Source organism: Ipomoea nil, unplaced genomic scaffold (assembly GCF_001879475.1).
Source record: "Ipomoea nil cultivar Tokyo-kokei standard unplaced genomic scaffold, Asagao_1.1 scaffold2928, whole genome shotgun sequence".
Classification (NCBI taxonomy): Eukaryota; Viridiplantae; Streptophyta; class Magnoliopsida; order Solanales; family Convolvulaceae; genus Ipomoea; species Ipomoea nil.
Window position 1 is genome coordinate 515,155 of NW_017619356.1, and position 24,435 is coordinate 539,589.

At 37.4% G+C, this 24,435-nt stretch overlaps 1 long non-coding RNA gene across 1 annotated transcript; it reads right to left on the bottom strand.

Moving 5' to 3' along the window:
* Positions 1 to 512: 512 nt before the first annotated feature.
* Positions 513 to 24,182, bottom strand: LOC109162283. The gene is made up of 3 exons (XR_002051057.1): positions 23,989 to 24,182; positions 14,067 to 14,076; positions 513 to 522 (listed from the first exon to the last, which is right to left on the bottom strand). It is a non-coding gene; the product is annotated as an uncharacterized LOC109162283 (long non-coding RNA).
* Between the last annotated feature and the right edge of the window lie 253 nt (positions 24,183 to 24,435).

The window sequence follows — 24,435 nt, forward strand, 5'->3', positions numbered from 1 at the left end:
ACTTTCAAACGCAATTAATAACACACGTAGACAATTAACGGATCAAAATCAAGAAACATATGGCACATAACCTATCATGCTTTTCTAAATATAATCAACACCCAATCATGCGAATTCCCACCCAATATACCAAGAATAATACCATACGAATTCCACGATATAACCTAGGGTTCTAATTATTTTTAAATCAACAAGAACACAATTCATCTTCGAAAATCAAGATTGGTAGGAATATCATATAAATATCAAGAACCTCATATAATCATTAAGAACATCAAGAACACCATATGATCATCAAGAACGTCATATAATCATCAAGAACACCATAATTATCAAGAACCTCTCATCATCAAGATCACCCATGGAATCATCCCACCAATAATAATATCACAAATCATCAATACACAATAATATGGGGAAATCCTAAGAGGGGAATCATAGCTATAAAAATAGGTTTTGTTGAGACATGGGTTACCTCTTAGCCTTAATTAATTCCTTGGCTGTGAAGGGTCTTTCTTTAAGCTTTCTTCTTTCTTAATTTCTCCTAGGGGAATTCTTGGAACTTCTTGTGTGGTGAGTGATTATTGTGGTGGGGGGGTTCTAGGTGCCTCTTAAGTCCCCTATTTATATATCTAGGAGTCCTAATTAGGAACTAATATTATAGGCTTGCTAATTCTATTCCTTTTAGGACTAAGGACTTGTTTTAGGGATAAGGGTCCATGGTCCAAAGTGGACCATATTAATTAATTTAAAGAGAATCCTAATCATAATCTGAATAGTAAAAGGCCTACTTCCTTTTTTCCTAATAGATAACTGGGTCTTGGATTCCTAATCAGAATCTGAATAGTAAAAGGTTTACTTTCTTTATTCCTAATAGGCTTAAGACTCTAATTTAGGCAAGGGTCCACGGTTCATGGTGGACCTTACTAATTAATTAAAGGTAAACCTAACCGAATTAAATCATATTTAATTATTATTAACGGGATTAATTAAATAATTAATCCGGGATTGAAGGTCGTAACACGGGGTGTTACACACATCCTCTCCCCCTTCAAAGAAGTTTCGTCCCCGAAACTTGGGTACAACGAGTTAAAACGAAAGTAACAAGGAAACAAGATTGTGACAAGAAATTTCAAGAATATCCCTTTTGGACCACATCGTGAATATCGGGTCTAGTGGCCAGGCCGCCTGAAAAGTATACGGCGCCGCAGGACGGCTTCGCCGTTCTCCTTGGACCTGCAGAAAAATAGGAGCATGATCAGATGCTATCCGGGCTAAATGTGTCACTCGTGCTTCTGGAAATCTAGTACGCCAACTAGAGTTGCAAAGAGCTCGGTCCAAACGCCCGCCCTTGCTGTCCCTATTTTGGTCGTCCTTCATCCAAGTCAGCTGTGGGCCCGAAAAACCCAAGTCTATAATTCCTTCATCTTGGATCCAGTTTACAAAATTCGCACATCTGTGTGCTGAATAGATATTGTAGTTCAAAGTTTCCTCCCTGCATGTCGTGGAATTAAAGTCCCCGGCGATGAGCCAGGGTCCGTCTATTCCACAATTCAGCTGAGTCAGGTCCCTCCAAAGCCGTTTGCGAAGGTAGTCAGCCGGGCTGCCATACACTGGCGCTATGTACCACGGTTCCTGCCCAGCCGCCTCTACCTACAAAAGAATAAAATGAGGATGAGTAGATATAACCGTCAACTGCACCGGGTCCTTCCAGAAGACCCAGATGCCTCCACTGAAGCCAACAGCTTCCACCCTGATCCAATCCGAGAAACCCAATTTCATGCAAACTGAGTTAGCGTGGGTCCCCGAGATATTTGGTTCGAAAAGTCCCAGTACTCTAGGCTTATATGTCTGGAGAAGGTATTTTAGGGCATGCAGGAATGGCCTACCACCTGCGCCTTGACAATTCCAAAACATGCAGTCCATAGAAAACAAAATTCAAATGTAAACACATGGGTCCGAAAAAGACCACAAAAAGAAACACAAAAAATACAGAAAACTCATGGAGCGCTTAACGCCGCCCGATCAACGCCAATCTCCGTCGCCCCATTTATCGACATTACGACATCGCCTTCCGCGTCAAACCGTCGAGGAGGATCAGAGTGGTGCTCTTTAGTGCTTTGCCAGACTGGAGATGGGATGTCCGCTGCCAAAACACCTGCACTTACTCTCGTTGAAACTATGGATAAACCGCCTTGCTTGCCTCTCACAATCACATCTTCGTGTTCCTCTGCTGCTCTTTTGGGGTGATCCCCACCTGCCCTCCGTAATCTACTGGTATTTGCGTTCGTGGCCGATGAGGTTCCCTGTACCATCCTGGCTTCATTTTCAATTTGAGCTTCGCTGACCACCACATTAGGCCGCCGTGGCCTATCACCTCCCCCTACCTGCGTTTGTGTCTGCCTTTCTTGACGTCCAGACGCCTCCTCAGCATTAGTTTATGCTCCCTGGTCCTGATCTTCTGCTGCCTGCATGGGAGCCTCATTCGCGACTTCATCCTCCAGAAGTGGCGCAAAGTCTCCTCCCTGTCTCCAGCTGCTGCTCCTTGGCCGGCTATATGTCGTTACGGACGGGCCTGAGACTTCGCCCACCCACGCCCCATTCGCGTTGGTGCAAGCATCCACGTTCCAAAGGGGATCTTAGGATCCAGCATTTCCGCCGTCGCATTGGGGTTCTGGTCCGCAATTGGATGTCGGCCTCCTGCGTTCACGGTTGCTCCCGCGGCTGCCGTGGCGTCTCCCGACTCAAGCATAGGTTTCCGCAGTGCGGGGCACGCCTCCTTCATATGGCCGTACAAACCACATGAGAAACACACCAAATGCACGCCTTCATACGCCATGTGCCTGATCTTTCCTCCGTAGGTAAATTTCGACACCAAAGGCTTCCGCATGTCCAGCTCAACACAGATTCGGGCGAACATGCCGCGAGATATCAAGCTAGTGGCCTGATCAACCCGGATTATCTTGCCTATGCGGTTCCCTAGCTTCCTGAGAAAAATACAATCAAAATATTCAGCAGGTAAATCCGGAACGCATACCCAAACCAATACCTTCTCCGTGGTGTCGTTGTATGGATCGAAATCCGGCTCCCAAGGCTTCACAATCAGATAATGATCCAAGATCATCCAAGGCCCTTCGTACATTGCGAATTCCAAGTCATCGGTCGAACTGAACCGCACCAAAAATTAATCATTTGCGATAGCGATCAAATCCATGTGTCCATGTGGTTTCCACATCAAAGTCAGTTTACGTTTGAGGTATACGTACCCCACCTTGCGTCCCATCACTTTGATTATCAACGTCTTCTTCCACGGGGCACGGATCGCCGCGATCTCCTTTTTAGGCAACTGGATCGACGTCTTCTTCCACGGGGCACGGATCGCCGCGATCTCCTTTTTAGGCAACTGGATCGTGGGGCACAGAGGATCATCGTCCTCCTCCGGTTCCGATTCATCACTGCTAGAGTCTGAGATCACCTGGTCGTTGCATGGCTCTTGGTCCGCCAGATTGCGACCAATCACGCTCTCCGCATACGTCCGCCTTGGCGCCTACGACTGGACGGGCGCAACTGGATTCCTCGATAGCGGCACAGGTTCCTCTCCTCTGCATGGCTCCGGTGTGGGCGCATGGTCCGACGTCACCATCATATCTGCAGGCGTTTCATGCACAACATATACGTCAACCATCCCGTGATCTACCGTATCTCCTTCTTCCACCTGCACCTGTCGCAATGGCTCGCTCCGTTTTGCCTTCTTCGTGCTCCTCACCAAAAGATCTAGATCCTCAGACGATCGCTGAGAGAAAGAAGTTTCCGAGATCTCCATCTCACTCAATTTTCACTCTTTAATGCGTGTAACATTCATTTTAATTTAATGTAATGCAGTTTATTTTTAGTATACTAACTAATATTATTGTAATTTTGGAATACCCTTGTATCAATTTTGTGTAATCGTACAATCATATACTCAAAACAATACAGAGTAAAGGATAGAGGAAGAGAAGGAGAAGAAGAAGAAATGTTGGAACCACGTTTTCTTAATAACTGAATGAGTATATATACATGCAACTCAGTAATTGCATCTACGCTAGAAAATAAGTGGATAATAGCCGTAACATTAAGGGAAAATTGTAATTTATGCCCCTCACAAATATGCCAATTATCAATGTCACTACTGAATTATTAGTGGTGTAAATGTTGCCCCTCAATTTTTAAAACGTGACATATATTGTCCCTTCCCTGAATTATTAGTGGTGTAAATATGGTTACCTTTCGTTTTTCCTGTTCGAAGACCACGTTTTTTTCCTCCATTTTTCTTTCTTTGTTTGTTCTCATTCCACCGACAACAATGTTTCTCCTTTTTCCTATTAGGGGAGGGGCAATATATGTCACATTTTGAAAATTGAAAGACAACATTTACAACACTAATAATTTAGGGGTGACATTAATAATTGACATATTTGTGAGGGCATAAATTATAATTTTCCCTAACATTAAATATAGTTTACAACAAAAATAAACATATAGTTGATTAAAAATGAAGTTGGCTGTTGGCTAATAACCGGATCACGTTGGTGGGCTTCAAGCTATCCACCAATTATTATTGCATGTACCATGGTCCACACAATTGTGTGAACCATAAATAAAAAGTACATTTTTAATATACTAAGGATATATTATTTATGTATACAAGGTACATTTTTTGAAAGTTCATTTTTAATATATTAAAGGTACATTATTTTATATAATGTACCTTCAGTACAAAAATAATGTACTTTTAATATATTAAAAATGTACCTAATATTTATGGTTTACACAATTGTAGGGACCATAGTCCACACAATAATTTACCCGATAGAGAGTCATCTTTTTGAAAATTTTTAAATTTACGTTCATTTTTCTAATTAATTTTTAAATATTGTTTTATCTTTTAAAATTATAATAATTTTTTTTTTAAACGGCATTCATCAAACTTTTGCTCGTGGTTGTCTCCCCCTTAGCATATGACATTGACCATCTTCCATACAAATATGTGGACCATAAATAAAAAGTACATTTTTAATATACTAAAAATATATTATTTGTATATATAAAGTACATTATTGAAAGTACATTATTTGAATACTAAAAATATATTATTTTATATACTATTAAATAATGTACATATAGTACAAAAATAATGTACTTTTAGTATATTAAAAATGTACTTTGTATTCATGATCCTTACAACTATGTGGATCATGGTCCACACAATAATTTGCTCCTTCTCCGCTAGAGATGGAAATAGCCTAAGTCGGGCCAAACTTTGAAAAAGGCTTGGGCATGTTATGAGAGCTTAAGGTATGAGTCTATAAGTATGTTTGTTTTTATGCCCAAGCCTAAGCCTATAATATGTTTGGTCTGGCTTAAAATCTTTTTAAATGCCTATTTAATAGGTAGGTGATTAAAAGACTATATTGTAGGGTTTAAATAGGCTTTGAATCTATTTAAGATCTATACGTTATACATTTTATAAAGCCTATAAATTTGTTAAAAAAATTTTAAATCTAATATAATAATAATAATAATAATAATAATAATAATAATAATAATAATAATAATAGATGAACAGTTGCAATAGCAAGCCATAACAAGTGTGCCGGTTAAAAACTAAGATAAGAACTCAAGATTAATTGTTGATCAATCAAACGTCTCATTCAACCGCCTCCACTATTGTTACTATATAGTATGCAAAGATGGGTCTGCTACCCCGCTAGGAAGGAAACAGGAGGAGACGATAATGTGTGAAAATTAAAAATTTGGAATGATTTAGATTTTAGGATTTGATATATATAGTTACTTATGTCAACATATATATAAGTCAAGCGGTAGACCATAGTCTAGGCAAAGATAGGTCCAAACTAGACCAAGTCATAGGCCCCTTGATTAGGGTCTAACCTATTTTCATCCCTACTTTTAAGTTTTAGCTACAAACAACGTGGTTGTTTGTGATAAGGTACAAAAGAATATGAAGGCAACCTTGGGCACCTTCTTTGCTAAGATTCCATATCTAGATCTTATATCTAACAGAAGTTTGCGGTGGCCTTTTTAAAAAATAAAAATATAAAGATAAAATAAATTTCAAAATTCTAGAAAATAAAATTAGATTAAAAATTTCAAAAAGAGTAGAACTTTATTCTCTTAGAAGACTCACTTACAGTATATGTTTGTCTTAGAAGGCTTATTTGAGATTGCTAATAATTTTTTTAGTAAAAAGAAAAAAGTAGTAGAGGCCGGGAGTATAAAGTGATTATTGTAACATTGTTTAATTCATTTACCAAAAAAAAAAATGATGAGAGAGAGAGAGAGAGAGAGAGAGAGAGAGAGTAGTAGTAGTAAGTATTCTATAATCTCACTACCTTAAGGAGAAAAAAGAAAGAGATAGTGAGAGAGTAGTATGATAATAGATAGAAACTTACAATTAGAAGGAATTATAGTCTCTTAAAAATAGTTTATTTATTGTCACAATGAATACTTTAACGAAGGTTTAAAATGACTATTTTTTCTATAGAAGAAATAAAAGATTTTACGTAATTCAAAAAACATTAAGCAACGAAATTAACTAATTTCATAGAATTATATATTTCATTCACAGCTTATTCTATGTATTGAGCATCTTGTTAATGCCCAATCTATACACATCTTGTGTTTTAGCCCTTAATTTATTGCATAATCATTAAATTAGCACCCCAAATGCTATAGTTTGCATTTTGCAAATGTAGTATGCACTTTTCTGATCAATTGTTTCCAAATCGGCATCTCGATCGAGTGATAAAATCTTATAATAGTAATGTTATTCACTCTCCAAAAAATGTTCCCCTTGATTTACCCTCATGACATGACATTCTTTGATTGAATATTTTAGTCTTTCATTATAATTTGGTAGGATCAATCAATTCATGAGTATATCCAATGATTGTCACATCATGGAATAATTTAGGATGAGAAACTTTAATAGGGCGTTTGATGGGAAGGAATGAATTATAAAAGAAAGAATTGTAATTCGGTGGGAAAAGAATAAGGTGAGAATAAAGTAGGAATCCAAATTATTACATTGTTTGGTAGGGAGAAACAGAATTATTGGAATTGAGAAGGAAAGTAGTATAAAGATTAAAATACCATTGTGTAATAATAATAGTAATAATAACCAAGAGTAATAGTGTAATTTCATCTATTTTTCCTTTCTCACATCCATTGACACCCCCCATGAATTGCAATTTGCCGGAATTGCAATTTCCTCCAACCAAACAATGTAATTCACCATGTTCATTGAATTTCAATTCCTTTACAACCAAATTACAGTGTATCAAATGGGCTAACGAGTGTTAAAAAGTATTTTTCATTTCATTGTTCAATTCCCAAAATGTTGAATCTCCAACCCCAAGGGCCTCCACACCTTAGCTCGACAGAGCATCTGGGAGGATGTAAGTCATGGTAACTTAGCCGAACACAGAGGCTAGACCTTTACTTACTCGCACAAGGAGCTCCTTTTCTTTGAGAGGTTGCTCCCACAATGCCATTGTTGATACTTGATCTCGTGTCATTGTTCACAAACTTCACCCTTATGACCAATTGAGCGACCCATGTGGCCGTATTTTCCATTTCCTATTCACATTTTTGGACTTTTAATATTAGTGGTTTTTGAAATTCTTCCAATTATGCGATTTATAAAAGCTAAGATAAAAATTTACCTTTCAAGACAAATTAAAATACCAATAGAGAAAATACTATAAGCATCATAATCAGATAATTTGAGCAAGATATCATAGCAAAATATTTATGGCCATACTAGGAGTTTGTAAGCCATATTAAAACATTTGTTCACCAATTATAAATTACTTGATTATCTTGTTCCTCTTTTCTTCTAATACATGATTGATATGTTTCTTAACTTCAACGAAATTTTCACTAATAGCATAATCTTTGCATACCTGCCCAATCACATAGTAATTGAAGGCTTCAATGATTTTCTCTTCGGGCAGTGCATTTTCTTCATACTAGATTATGCATTCTTCTAGACTCTTATCTAATTGCAATTTGCATCATTCACCTTGATGTAGTCTAGAAGCACCATCATCATAATGGACCTTGCATAGCTTTTGATGCGTATGAAATTCTCACTTGAGATCCACATATTTTGATCACATGGACCACTCTTTTTCATTCCTTTTGGTAGATCATTTAGATTTACCATTCTTGGTATTTCAACTCTGCCATCTCTTGGTGTGGATTCCAAATAGAGAGCTACTTTGTTGTACCAATTGATTTGTTCTTGATTTCCTCCTGCACAAACAATGTCACGAAAAGATCTATTAACAGTATTTGCACTACTTGATCCTCCTGGACTGTTTGTATGACCACCACCAAAACAATATTCAGGTCATCCTTTCCTTGCAATATTAGTTCTGCCAGATCTGCCTCCTCTACTGCTGCTTCCACCAGCATTTTTGGTAGCAATGGCAGTCATGATGGCTTCCATCATTCCTTCCAAATGACTGAACCTTTCTTCCCCCTTTTTGGCGTAATCAATAAGTTCATGAACAGATGCACGAAGGGAAGAAACTAATTCTGCAATGGTGTTATAGGAACCACGAAGACACCCAACTTTGGTGTTGATGGAATCAATATCTGTATGAACATCTCTGATTTGATTTTCTTGTAGGTGAACTACTTTGAGAATTCCTTTGCTTTGGTTCACGGAGACCACCTCACTGGCTTGTCTATCATTCTTGAGGGCTTGAGAAAGTTGAAGAAAGAATTCATTGAGCACACCTTTGACACTTGAATTCAGACAATTCAGACCACCAATCTGTCTCTCCAAGGATTAGTGTGTGTCAATGAGACTTTGTTGACTTCTTTGATTTTCAACAAATAATTCTTCAATCTTTCCAGTTTGAGCATTGACAATATGATCCACATGAGTGTATATACCTTGGATCGAACTTTCCATCCTGTCCACTAGCCTAAACACAATATGTTCCAGTTTCTTTATGTGATCATTCGAGGTAGTAGCATCAAGGTTTTGCTCTTCTTGGTTTGTGGATTGAGGTCTTGCTCCTTCTTGAGCAGAATTATCTCCAAGCATGTGAGGTTGTGCTTGATTTTCTTGCACATTTCTTGCTCTTTCTGGTGTGTGATCCTCCAACACAAACGTGTCATTTTGACCACTTTCTAGATGTTGTGAATGTGCTTCCTTAGCATGGTGACTGGCTTGCATGGTTTGGTTTTCATTGCTAATTTCAGTTTGATTCAATATACTCACATCATAAAGACCAATGTCCATAAAAGTTGGACTCACCATATTATGACAAAAAAACTGAGAATGTGAACCACTAATAGCTTCCGGATTTGTGACTTGTCTAGATAGTTCAAGAGTTCTATCAAAGTCATCATCATCTAAGAATTCATCTCCGGTTGGCAGGTTTTCTTGGACTGTATTGACTTGAACATTCTCGGCCATTTTTTATTTCAGTTTGGCTAGAAATGCAGCATTAATAATTGACAACTTTGTAGCTTGGGCAACTACTTGACATCCAATCCAGTTCAAAGAAAAGATTTCTTCATTTTCCATACAAGGCCCCCGTGTCATAAACTCTTGATATGTATCAAGTCTCCAATTTCTCCAGTTCAATACTCTTTGGTATTCACTCAACAAAACCGAATCTAATCCATCAAATTGGCATATTATCTCACTTTGAACTTCTTCCAAAGATTCTACCCGAGAGGTTGGATTTGTGAGATTGAGGACAGTGTTTTGGTTGGCATTTTGATTGAGGGTTAAAGTGTGAGTTTCGCTTAGGTTGTGGTCGTGGCTAGATGTATGAGTGTGGCTTGGATTGTGGTTGTGGCTTAAAGTAGGATTGTGGCTTGAAGTGGGATTTTGGCTTGAATTTGGATTGTGGCTTGAAGTAGGATTGTGGCTTGAATTTTCAGTGTTGTGAGGTTGGGGTGGAGTTTGAAGATTTCCACTAATGATGTCTTTTACCAATCTTTTTCTGGCTGGTATCATTCTGGTTTTTCTTTTTCTTTTGGGGTTGGACTCAGTTAAAATTTCTTGATCTTTATAGAGAATCCGATTGTTCCCAAAAGGCTTCCTCACTCTCATAGTCAATCCTTTTTGCTTCACTATTTCTCCTATTAGCAAACCAAAGCCCAGAACTCGACTGAATCTCCCATTCTTAATTTTTGCACCTGTTACAAAGTGAGCAATTCTGCTTAATATCAACTTGTTCCAGTCTGCCCTAACCCCAGATATTAAAGCATGCAAATAACCTATCCTTGTAGGAGATATGTCCTCCATACTATTTAACTTGCACAAAACACATTTGTAGATAATGCTGATCAACATTTGATATTCTGTCTTTAAATCAGATTTATGACCAGAAAGGTCAGGCTCAATAGATGCAATTTCATTTCGAATCTCTGCCCAGACCTCAGCATGGTCATAAGCATTCATGTCTAAATCCAACAATGGTTGTTCTGGACTAGACATGGGCAATTCAAAAGTTGAATGTAACTCATTTTCATCAATGGAGATGAGGCGTTGACATAAAAATCTGCTACATCTTCATCATAGTATCCAGAATAAGAGTAGGAACATAACCTCATTAGACCACTGTTTTGAATTGCACGAATGATTTTCTGAGATAACTCCGAGTTCTTGGCCGTCTTGAGAAATCCATTGGGGTCAAAACTGCCTCCAACCTTGATATCTGTTGCAAGTTTGGTAAGATTGATCGGTATGAGTTGTTCTCCATTCAGTTGTGAGCTTGAATCTCTAATGTTTGCCATAATGTGGTTAAGATTTGATGAAGATTGAGAAAGGTAAGGTTTTAGGATGTCTCGGCTATGGAAGATGAAAAGTTTCGAAAAGGTGTTGAGTATGATTTTGGATTGAAAAAGGTGACGTTTGACCGATTAGGTGGAGAAGGTTTTTACAAAAAATGTCCTCAAGCTTTTCGAGATTTTCAAGAAATTCCAACCTTTGACTTAACTGATAGTCAGTTTAGGTTTTATATTCTCCATCCAATTTGTCGGCTGTGTGGCGCCAAAATTTGAGGTACTAGAACAAATTTTACCTGAAATAAAATTTATAGAGCACTAAATCTGTTCCAAAAATAATAATAATGTTAATAATAATATTAGCCGAAAAAATAACATTTAAATAAGTAAATGAATAAATAAATTTGGAGGAGTAACTAGAGTAAATGCTTACAACTACCATAACTAGTTGCTCTTATTTACTAATAGGCAATCATCACAACTATCTTGTCAAACATAAATGAGATAGATATTGCATGTAAGAGAAATAGACAAATACAAAAAAAAAATATAAATATGTGACCGGAAAAAAAAACTTTAGTATATAAGATAATTTAATTCGTATGAAAAATTGAGCTTATAACTAAATGAGGTTTAGGAACTTAGCTCAATTCGATCATGCCCATTTCGTGTCTCAATTTTGCAAATCTTGATTCGCACAAGGGCTTTGTGAGAATATCAGCTGTTTGATTTTCGGTTGGGATGTATTCTAGTTTTAGATCCTTCTTTTCGATGTGATCCTGAATAAAATGATGTCTCACGTCAATGTGCTTAGTTCTTGAATGTAACACGGGATTTTGAGTAATTGCGATGGCACTTGTATTGTCACAAAATATGCTAACATTATCGCAATTCACGCTGTAGTCTCTCAGTTGTTGTTTCATCCAAAGAATTTGTGCACAACAACTCCCAACAGGTATATATTCAGCTTCAGCTGTGCTTGTAGCTATGGAGTTTTGCTTTTTGCTAAACCATGATACCAATCTTCCCCCCTAAGAACTGGCATGTCCCTGAGGTATTTTTTCGATTGATTTTACACCTTGCAAAATCTGCATCTGAGAAACTAGTTAGTGTAAAATTACCTTCTTTGGGATACCATAATCCCACATTGATTGTTCCTTTTAGGTATCAAATGATTTTCTTGGTGGCAAGAAAATGACTTTCTTTTGGCTTTGATTGGAACCTAGCACATACTCCCACAGAGTAGGATATATCCAAACTTCTTTATGAGATCTTTTGTGTATTTGGCATGATTGATGAATATTCCATCGTTGAGTTGCTTTACTTGTAATATAAGAAAGTAATTCAATTCTCCAATCATGCTCTTCTCAAACCTATTCTGCATGAGCTTGGAAAATTTCTCACATAAAGTTTTATTAGTACTTCCAAAAATAATATCATCAACGTAAATTTGTACCAATAAAATATGATCATTTTCTTGAATTCTAAATAAGGTTTTATCAACAAGGCCTTTTTTTTTTTTTTTTAAATCCACAACTAATTAGAAACGTTGATAGAGTATCATACCAAGCTCTAGGTGCTTGTTTTCACCCATATAATGCTTTCTTTAGCTTGTATACCTTGTTAATATCACCTTTTACCTCGAAACCGGGTGGTTATTCGACGTAGACTTCTTCTTCAAGTAAGCCATTTAAGAATGCATTTTTCACGTCCATTTGGTAGACTGTGAAATTTTTGTATGCGGCATATGCTAGAAATATTCTGATAGCTTCGAGTCTTGCGACTGGTGCAAATGTTTCGTCGAAGTCTATTCCTTCTTCTTGTGAATATCCTTTTGCCACTAATCTTGCTTTATTTTGAACAACAATTCCTTCTTCATTGGCTTTGTTCCGAAAAACCCATTTTGTTCCAATCACATTGTGATTTTCGGGTCTTGGAACTAATTCACATACATTATTTCTTTTGAATTGATCCAGCTCTTCTTCAATTGCATTAATCCAGTCCAGATCATATAAGGCTTCTTTGATACTTGTGGGTTCCACCTGAGAAAGAAAACATGAAAATAAAGCATCTAAAGTTGATGATCTTGTTTTTACTCCTTCTCGTGGATCTCCAATTACTAGCTCAGGAGGGTGATTTTTGAGTCATCTCAAGTCAGGTTGTGGATTGCATGGATTTTCCAAGTTTCCTTGCTCAGTAGTTAAGTTGGAGGTAGACTCAATTTGCTTCTCAGATTGTTCTCCAACTCGTGTTTCTGCTTGAGAATTTAGAGTTCCCATGTGTGGTTCTTCATTTGTTTCCACTTGTCCTTCACTATTGTAATCAATGTCCACTTGCTCTATTCCCTGTACAACATTATCTTTAAAAGATATGTCAGCATCATTAAATGATTTTTCAACTTAACAACTTTCCTGATCATTTTTGTTGCTTTGGGTTCCCTTCTTATGGACTTCATCAAATGTAACATAAATTGATTCTTCTATCACCATTGATCTTTAATTCAATACTCTGAAAGCTTTACTGGTAGATGAATATCCCAAAAATATTTCTTCATCTGCACGCTCATCAAAAGTCTTTAGATATGTTTTACCATTATTCAGAATAAAGCATTTGATACCAAAAGTATGAAAATAGTTGAGTTTAGGTTTTCTCCCTTTCCATAAATCGTACGGAGTTTTGTTGTAAGACTTGTGTATCAAGCTTCGATTTTGCGTATAGCATGCGGTGTTGATTGCTTCAGCCCAATATCTTTTAGGTAGATCGGCTGATGTAATCATCGCACATGCGGCTTCTTTTAACGTTCTATTTCTTCTTTCGGCTACACCATTTTGTTGCAGTGTACGTGCGACAGATAATTGATGTAGAATTCCTTGAGAATTGCAGAAGCCTTGAATTACTTAATTCATGAACTCGGTTCCACGATCAGTTCGAATTTTTGCAATTTTCAAGTCTTTCTCGTTTTGTAGTAGCTTTAGAAGTTCCGGTAGCTTTTGTTCCACTTCATTTTTATTCTTGAGAAATATCGTCCATGTGTACCTGGAAAAATCATCAACAACAACTAGTGTATATTTCTTACCACTTATACTTACTGGGTCTACTGGACAAAATAGATCCATATGCAGTAGACTTAGCGGTCTTGTTGTAGATTCTTGTGTCTTGGATTTGAATGATGACTTGATTTGTTTTCCTCTTTGGCAAGCATCACATATTTGATCTTTCTTGTAGAAAATGTCGGGTAGACCGTCAACGAGTTTATTTCTTGCGAACTTGTTGATGGTCTTGAAATTTAGACGATTTAATCTATTGTTCTATTCCCAACTTGTTGCAGTTGAATTTGTTGCCATCAAGTATATTGATCCCTTGGTTGTACTCCAGTTAACTATGTACATATTCTTCTTCCTTGTTTGTTGGTCCCAAAAGAGGTTAGGTGAAAGTCTAGAGGGGGGGGGGGGGGGGTGAATAGACTTTCACACTTTTTCGCACAGCACAACAATTGCTAAGACAGAGATAAACCAAAACTCTTAACTAGATTGTTAGAGTATGGTGCACAGCGGAAATAAATAAACATAAAGTGTGTGTGAGATTGTGTGAGTAGTATATCTTCGTGAGAGCAAATATGTAAAGAGTGGTATGTAAAGAAAGCAGTAAAGAACACAAGACAATTATAGTGGTTCGCGAGGTGGTGTAATCCTCCTACTCCACTTGCTCTTTTCTCCAAGAGCCAATTCACTATATCTACCACTCCTTGGTTCCAAGATACAATGAATTTCCGTGATCTAGTGCTTTGATCACAAAGCCCGCACTAATCACGCCCAGTGACACCACACTGCTGCTTCGGGTTTCACGTCGCCGCACTACTATCCCAGGATTTCACGACTCCGCGTTACTTTCCCCCCCGTCTTCCACACTCCGGTAGAAACGTATCCCGTGATCTGGTGCTTTGATCACCAAGCCCACACCAATCACGCCCAGTGCCTCCGACACTGCTGCTTCGGATCTCACAGCTCCGTGTGACAATCCAGGATTTCACAGCTCCGTGCTACTTTCCTCCCTTCTCTTGTTTTGCTCCAAAACAAGTGTTGTCTTGCTTTCAACTTCTGAGACTCTGTAGATGATCTTCAATGATGCGCAGGTCTCTTTGATGAAGATAAACACTCTGGAAAGATTTCTCTTGACAGCTCTGAGTGTTTTCTCTCTTTGAATATATCAAGTAAAGCACTTGATATTTTTGCTCTGCTTTGCTCTGTTTAAGAACTCTCAGAATATTTTTCTCTTGAAGCTCTCTGAGTTCTTTTTCTCACACTTGAAGATTTTAGCTCTTAGAATTTTAGCTCTCTGCTTTTTTAAGCTTAATTGCTCTATTCGATCCCTTGATGGATTCGAATTTTCTGCTCTCTTGTTCGTAAGTTCCCCTTTTTCCCTAATCTTCAAGTCTTCACATCTTCATCATTTTATAGCTGGTAATGAGAATCTGTCCGTTGGAAAGAGACGCTCTCATTTTTGAAATCTTGTATCTTTTGTCAGAGATCTTATCTTATCCTCTGCAAAAATGTCAGAAGGAGATAAGCTAGCCGTTTGAAAGATCTTCATCTCCATGTAAATGAGCTCCCAAACTTCATCTGATATTCCTCTGGTTTAACGTTGGATGGAAATATCTGGGTCTCAGTGTTGGTGTAGAATGGCTTCTCTGATAAGCTCTGAAGTGGTCCTTGTATCTTTGGGATTCAAAAATAATCTTTATTTTAATCCCATACTAGTTAGACTAGTATTTTCCTTGTGAGAATATTTTTCACTGTAAGTTTTGCTTCATCTTCTTCATTCTCACGTCTAGGTGTTCTCTGACTTCAAACTGGCTTTGAACTTCCACCCAATTTGAATTTCTCCTTTGTAATTGACACCCAATTTCAATTGGCTTGTAATTGGCAATTGGCTCCCAATTGACTTTGACTTGCAATTGGCTCCCAACATCTCCTGGTGCTCCAATTACTTCTCAATGTTGACCTCGAAATTAGACTTCTCTTTGAATTTCATCTCAATTCAATTGCTCCTTAATGTCTTCTTTTAATTGGTCCCCAATCTGAATTGCATCCCATACTACAACTTGAATTGGCTCCCAATTTCAATTCTACATTGGCTCCCAACTTGAATTGATTTCATTTGAAACTTGCTCCCAATTTCAATTTCTCTGAACTAGCTCCCAATTTCAATTTATCTCAATTTCTCTGAAACTGGCTCCCAATTTCAATTGCTTCGAAACTAGCTCCCAATTTGATTTGCTTTCCGCATTGGCATGCATCACACACTTGGTCCTTCTTGAAGATAATATCTGGCAAGCCTTCTACTAGATTCTTCTTTGCAAGCTGATTGATGGTCTTGAAGTTTAAGTGGTTGAGCTTTCTGTGCCATTCCCAATTAGCTTCATTTGAATTTCTGGCCATTAAGCACACTGAATCTTTGCTAGTGCTCCAATCCACAATATACATATTCTTTCGTCGTTTTCCAGATAAAATAATCTCATTTGTGAGCTCATTTTTTATTAGGCAATTATCTTTAGAAAATTCTACAAGATAGCCTTTATCACAAAATTGACTAGTGCTCAACAAATTAAATTTTAATCCTTCAACGAAAGAAACATCTTCAATCTTCAAACCATTTTTCTTGATCATGCCAACTCCTTTTGTAATTCCATAATTTTGATTTCCTCCGAATATAACTTTTGGTCCATCGATTTCTTTGAAATTCACTAGATATGATTTATTTCTAGTCATGTGGCGTGAGCAACCACTATCGATGTACCAAACATCCTGCAAAAAAGATTAATTAATTTTAGGTACCCATACTTGCTTGGGTCCTTTACTGTTAGTGATTTTTGGTAACCAAACCCACCTTGATCTTATTGAATTAAGATGAGGCGATTTGTAACCATTAGAGACACGATAATCATAACTCACATTAGAAAATATTTTTGGCGCCGGGTTTTGAAAATTATTTTTATATTTTGGCACCTGGGAAGAGAATGGTTGTTTTGATCTATAAAAAGTATTACATCTATTGCACAACCAATCTTTTTGAGTGGGATAAAATCTCCCAACTTTATTTCTAGAAAAGCTTCCCTCTTTTCTATGAAATCTTTTTGCACTTGACTCTTTGGCATATCTTTGCTTGTAGAATTTTTGTGGCTTTGCCGTAGTATAGACTTGTTTCGGCCTTTCAACATTCAACTTTGCGTTTGATTGATAGCCAAGTCCTTGTCTCATCGTGCTATTCTGACTTTTAACAAATTTTACCACTTGAACTTTATTATTTAAAGTAGTAGTAGAATTAGTCAGATTTTGTGGGGTTTGAGAACATGTGGAGTCATAACCAATTCCGGTTCTATCTCCTGATGGCTTTTGCATGCTCACCATTTTATCTATAATTTTAGACGAATTAGTGAACGTAGCAATAGTAGCTCTAAGATTATGTTCTCTAACCTCTCTTGCTTTACACTCTTCTTGAAGATGAATATTTTCATTCTTCAATTTACTCACTTCAAGTAAAGCATCTTGCAATTTTTTATTCATTTCTTCTTTTTCAAGAATTAGAATATTATTGCGCTCCTTGAGTTGAGGATGAGTGAGCATAATCTCTTGACATTCTCGCATTAGATTATCAATAGATTCACGAGAAAAATAGGAATTAACAGAATTGAAAGAATTAGAACTTACCTCTTCTTCCTCTGCGTCAAGAGCCATAAGACAATCTTCACTTGTACTCAACTCAGTTGACTTGCATATTAGCGCCGTATCATCATCCGAATATGAGCTTTCATCGCTTGATGATGAATCCTCCGAATCATCATTTTCGTTTGGTTCGTTGCCAACGAGAGCTTTTCTTTTGTCGCGCTTGAACCTTTTGCTTTCGGATTTGTTCGGCGTAGATTCAACATTTTTGCCTTGATACTTGCTAACGATCGGATACGGACAATTTATTTTAAAATGTCCGGGTTTGCGGCAATTGTAGCACAAATCCTTATTTTCTTCGACTTTTTCTTCTTGTGTTATGCGAGAGAAGAATTTTCCACGAGCAGAATTTTTGTTGTCTCCTTTTCGCATAAACCTTCTAAACTTTTTGACAAAAAGAGCAAATTGTTCGTCAGTTATAAAATCAACATTATTTTCTACTGACCTAGAGGTTGACGGTTGTTCGGCCATTAGAGCAGCATTTCGAGCTTCATGAACATCATCATCTTTGGCCTTCATTTCGAACTCATATGCTTTTAGATCACTAAATAATTTGTCTGTTGACAACATTCTTAGATCTCGGTGATCGCGCATAGCCGTAACCTTCATATCCCATGCAGATGGTAAGCCTCGTAGGATTTTGAGATTAATTTCTTTTTGGCTAATATTTTTGCCAAGATCACTAATCTCTCCAAGAACTTTGATCATTCGAGCTTCCATGTCTGCAACACTTTCATTTGAGAGCATTTTGAAATCTTCGAACTTCTTCATGGCGATTGTGAGCTTATTGTCTTTTTCTTGTTCATCTCCTTCGCCAATCTTGATGAGAGTTTCCCATATTTCTTTGGCAGTGGCACACTTTCGGATCTTCGGAAATATTGTATCATCAACGGCTTTGAATAGAATATCCTTGGCAATATTGTCAAGATTATTCCGCGTTCTATCGTCCGATGTCCATTCCGGTTTTGGCTTTTGTACGTACTGTGGAGCATCCGGGGATATAACAAACGCCGTATTGACTTTTAATATTTCTATAGGGCCAGTGGAAATAACTTCCCACATTTCATCGTGTAAGGCCTATAAGTGTACCTGCATACGAACTTTCCAATCATCAAATTTATCAAGAGAGAATAATAGATTTTGAGCTAAATATTTCTTCATCATCATCACGAGAGATATGAAATATTAATCCAATTCACACACTTTGTAGAATGGATCAACCTAGCAGTCAAAAACAGTTAACCCAGTTGGGCAACGTGTTTAAATACCAAAGGTTGGTATAAACTGACTCAAATAGGCTACAGGCTCTGATACCAATTGTTGGTCCCAAAAGAGGTTAGGTGAAAGTCTAGAGGGGGGGGGGGGTGAATAGACTTTCACACTTTTTCGCACAGCACAACAATTGCTAAGACAGAGATAAACCAAAACTCTTAACTAGATTGTTAGAGTATGGTGCACAGCGGAAATAAATAAACATAACGTGTGTGTGAGATTGTGTGAGCAGTATATCTTCGTGAGAGCAAATATGTAAAGAGCGGTATGTAAAGAAAGCAGTAAAGAACACAAGACAATTATAGTGGTTCGCGAGGTGGTGTAATCCTCCTACTCCACTTGCTCTTTTCTCCAAGAGCCAATTCACTATATCTACCACTCCTTGGTTCCAAGATACAATGAATTTCCGTGATCTAGTGCTTTGATCACAAAGCCCGCACTAATCACGCCCAGTGACACCACACTGCTGCTTCGGGTTTCACGTCGCCGCGCTACTATCCCAGGATTTCACGACTCCGCGTTACTTTCCCCCCGTCTTCCACACTCCGGTAGAAACGTATCCCGTGATCTGGTGTTTTGATCACCAAGCCCACACCAATCACGCCCAGTGCCTCCGACACTGCTGCTTCGGATCTCACAGCTCCGTGTGACAATCCAGGATTTCACAGCTCCGTGCTACTTTCCTCCCTTCTCTTGTTTTGCTCCAAAACAAGTGTTGTCTTGCTTTCAACTTCTGAGACTCTGTAGATGATCTTCAATGATGCGCAGGTCTCTTTCATGAAGATAAACACTCTGGAAAGATTTCTCTTGATAGCTCTGAGTGTTTTCTCTCTTTGAATATATCAAGTAAAGCACTTGATATTTTTGCTCTGCTTTGCTCTGTTTAAGAACTCTCAGAATATTTTTCTCTTGAAGCTCTCTGAGTTCTTTTTCTCACACTTGAAGATTTTAGCTCTTAAAATTTTAGCTCTCTGCTTTTTTAAGCTTAATTGCTCTATTCGATCCCTTGATGGATTCGAATTTTCTGCTCTCTTGTTCGTAAGTTCCCCTTTTTCCCTAATCTTCAAGTCTTCACATCTTCATCATTTTATAGCTGGCAATGAGAATCTGTCCGTTGGAAAGAGACGCTCTCATTTTTGAAATCTTGTATCTTTTGTCAGAGATCTTATCTTATCCTCTGCAAAAATGTCAGAAGGAGATAAGCTAGCCGTTTGAAAGATCTTCATCTCCATGTAAATGAGCTCCCAAACTTCATCTGATATTCCTCTGGTTTAACGTTGGATGGAAATATCTGGTTCTCAGTTTTGGTGTAGAATGGCTTCTCTGATAAGCTCTGAAGTGGTCCTTGTATCTTTGGGATTCAAAAATAATCTTTATTTTAATCCCATACTAGTTAGACTAGTATTTTCCTTGTGAGAATATTTTTCACTGTAAGTTCTGCTTCATCTTCTTCATTCTCACGTCTGGGTGTTCTCTGACTTCAAACTGGCTTTGAACTTCCATCCAATTTGAATTTCTCCTTTGTAATTGACACCCAATTTCAATTGGCTTGTAATTGGCACCCAATTTGAATTTCTCCTTTGTAATTGGCTCCCAATTGACTTTGACTTGCAATTGGCTCCCAACATCTCCTGGTGCTCTAATTACTTCTCAATGTTGACCTCGAAATTGGACTTCTCTTTGAATTTCATCTCAATTCAATTGCTCCTCAATGTCTTCTTTTAATTGGTCCCTAATCTGAATTGCATCCCATACTACAACTTGAATTGACTCCCAATTTCAATTCTACATTGGCTCCCAACTTGAATTGATTTCATTTGAAACTTGCTCCCAATTTCAATTTCTCTGAACTAGCTCCCAATTTCAATTAATCTCAATTTCTCTGAAACTGGCTCCCAATTTCAATTGCTTCGAAACTAGCTCCCAATTTCAATTTCTATGAAATCGGCTCCCAATTCCTTTGAATTGGCTCCCAAGTGCAATTGCATCTCAATTGCCACCCAAGTGAAATTGCTTCCCAATGAAATCGGCTCCCAATTCCAATTGCATCTCAATTGCCACCCAAGTGAAATTGCTTCCCAATTTCCACTTGTAATCGGCGCCCAAAGCTTAAACTAGCGCCCAACTCCATCAGATTAATTTAATTTGACTTCTCAAATTTTGCCTTGTAAAATTGTTGATGGTGAGTTTTAAACTTGAGCCATTTCGGATAATATATCAAGCATCATCCACTTCTTCCGTATAGCTTTTGATTAAATCTCCAATCATATTTGATGTACTTCTTTCTTTCCATAGATGCTTGATCTCCAAGTCAACTTCATGCATTCTTCCAATATTAATTTTCTTCACGAAAATTCTTCTGGGATATCTTCTTTGAGTAGTAGCGACGTGAATTCATATCATTCATCTTCTTCTTCAATTTGTCATTTTCTCCAGACAAATTCTTGATTTTCGGCTTTATATCTTCTTCTTCTATTTTCATCCATTTTCCTTTGTTTCTCTCTTTTCATAATTAAATAATTTCCCGATCACGGTCTAAGACTCTACTAGACCTATAAATAAAATTTGGGGGATCTACAAATACAAATTTGGCATATCAAAACCATTACACTTTATTCCTAACATTGTTCCTTCGAGTACAATTTCTCCCGTGGAATCATTCTTCACTTGACATTTTTCTTTGAAGAACTCTACTAGATATCCTTTGTCACAAAATTGGCTTGTACTTAACAAGTTGAATTTTAGACCTTCAACAAAGGATACATCTTCGATTTTTAGACCGTTGCGAGATATTGTACCAATTCCTTTGGTTATGCCGTATCGTTCATTTTCACCGAATATGACTTTTGGTCCTTCGATATTTTTGAAATTCACAAGACTAGATTTATTTTCAGTCATGTGTCTAGAACATCCACTATCGAAGTACCGAATTTCCTGCAAATAAGTTACACGTTTTTAGGTACCCAACATGATTTGGGTCCTTGGGTGTCAGTCATTTTTGGTACCCAAATCCTCCTAGTACTCACTGATCTAAGCTTAGGTGATTGGTAACCATTAAACACATTATAATCATAGCTAATTTTTGAAAATATTTTTGGTGCCGGTTTTTGAAAATTGACTGAATTTTTTGGCACTTGGGAAGAAGATTGTTTGAGCCTATGAAAAACATTAAATATGGACTTAGTCCATGGTTTAATATCATCAAACCAATCTTGTTTAGAGGGATAAAATCTCCCTGCCCCAATTCTTGGATTTCTTCCCATTTTCCTATGAAGACTTCGTGCACTTGACTCATTGGTATGTTTCCATTTAGGAACAAACTTTTGCCTTTGTACTAACTGCTTTGACGAAATATTATTTCTTTGAGGCTTCGGCCTGGCAGCAACATTTTTGGCATTAGTTTGGTAACCAATTCCTTGTCTCATTGTGCTATCTTGACCTTTTACAAATTTTACTACTTGGACTTTATTATTATTTAAGTAGTAGTAGAATTGGTCAATTTCTCAGAGGCTTGAGAACACGAAGGATCATAGCCAATTCCGGCTTTATCACTTGACGGTTTTTGCATGTTTACCATTTTGTCCATTATTTTGGATGAATGTGTAAACGTTGCTATAACCTCTCTAAGGTTGTGTTCTCTCACTTCTCTTGATTTAGACTCTTCTTGAAGATAAATAATTTTAGCCTTCAAGTCTTCCACTTCAAATAGAGAATTTTTTAATTTTTCATTTAATTCATCTTTTTCAAGAATTAAGAAATCAATGCGCTCTTTGAGTTGAGAGTGAGTGTCCATTACAGTTTGACAATCTTTCATTAAGTGAAAGATGGACTCTATAGAGAATGAAGAATTTACAGAGTCATAAGATTTAGATGTTATCTCATCTTCTTCATTTTCATTTTCCATAAGACACATGTCTTCATAGGATGACTTGTTGGAGATACTCATGCACAACATTGCATTGTCATCTTTTGAGGTGTCACTTTCATCACTTGAGGATTCCTCTGACTCACTTGTTTCTAGTGGGTCACTAATAAGTGCTTTTCTTCTTTCCTTGTTGAATCTTTTGTCTTTGGTCTTGAATTCTTCCTGTTGAAGGTTAGAAATATTTGTGTATTGACTTTTACTTATCTTAGGGTGTGGACAATTTGCTGCAAAATGTCCAGGCTTTATACAATTGTAACACAAATTTGAATCTTCTTTAACTATTTCTTTCCTCGGACTTTTCGTTGCATTCCATTGTTTTCCTTGTGGATTTTTCTTGTAGTTACTCCTCTTCATGAATTTCCTAAATTTCTTGACAAAGAGAGCAAATTGATCATTAGTTAATAATTCATTATTTTATACTGACCTTGAAGTTGACGGTTGCTCGACTATGAGTGCATTGTTCTTTTCTTCATGATCTTCCTCTATCATTGACTTCATCTCGAACTCATAAGCTTTTAGATCACTAAAATGCTTATCGATTGATAGGGTTTTTAGATCTCTATGATCACGCATGGTGGTGACCTTCATATCCCAAGTAGATGGTAGTCCACGTAGGATTTTGAGTGAAATTTCCTTTTGATTAATTTCTTTTCCAGGATCATTAATTTCTGAGTTAATTCCAGCAATGGTCCCCTGACTATGATGATTTTCCACAATTGATCCTTGACTTTTAATTTGGACAATTTAACCATCCGACTATCAAAATATTTCCAATTGTGGTCCTTCCGTTAGATCCTAGTTAAGTTGACATCAATTTTAAGGGTAAAAGTGTCATTTCGGTCTTCCCTCCCTCTTCTGTCTTCTCTTCGTTGATGGTGTCGCAAATCACGTGAACTGTGTGGTTGGGCGCTTGGGCGGTAATGATGGCAGATGGTGGTGGTCGTCGGTTCATTCTTTCTCCGCAGCTAAGCAGACAGCTTCCAAGCTTGACAATGGCCGTAGCTTCCAAGCTCGACAATGGCCGTAACTTCCAAGTTAACATCAAATGTGGTTGGACCAAAGTTCTAATCCATATTAGTGAGGATCATAACATCTTTCAAGGGAGTATTGTAGACAAAATTTCATTTTTTTTCCCATATGCATGTGTTGTTACCATCCTTGTGAAGGCATTGTTAGTGATTGTCAAAAGATTCAAATAAATATTTCATGCCAAGAAAGATATTGCAGAGACAAAATGGTAAGACACAACACTGATGTTCATAACAACATTCAAGACTACATAAGAAGCTTAACCAGTACGACAATACACAAACTGTTTCATTGTCCAACTAATTGGACGGCACACAACAACACTATTCAGCAGAAACACAAGAACATTAATGCAATAGAGATGAACAAACAGGTTAAGACTTTTTAACGAAACTTTAAAAAAAAAAAAAAAAAAAAAAAAAAAAACCCTCAAAACTATTGCTTGTCTTCTTTATCTTCCTGTTTCCAACTTTGGTAGGCAAAAGCATCCCTAACAAACTACTGGTAGATAACAGAACCACAGGCAAAAGCATCCCTAACAAACTTCTGGTAGATAACAAATTAAACCATAGCCAATTCCAAACTCCTCATTGCTTTAACGTCGAGAGAGCTAGCAATTCTGGTCGAGTAGCTTACCAGCAACATCAGCATGAACAACAACATAAATGA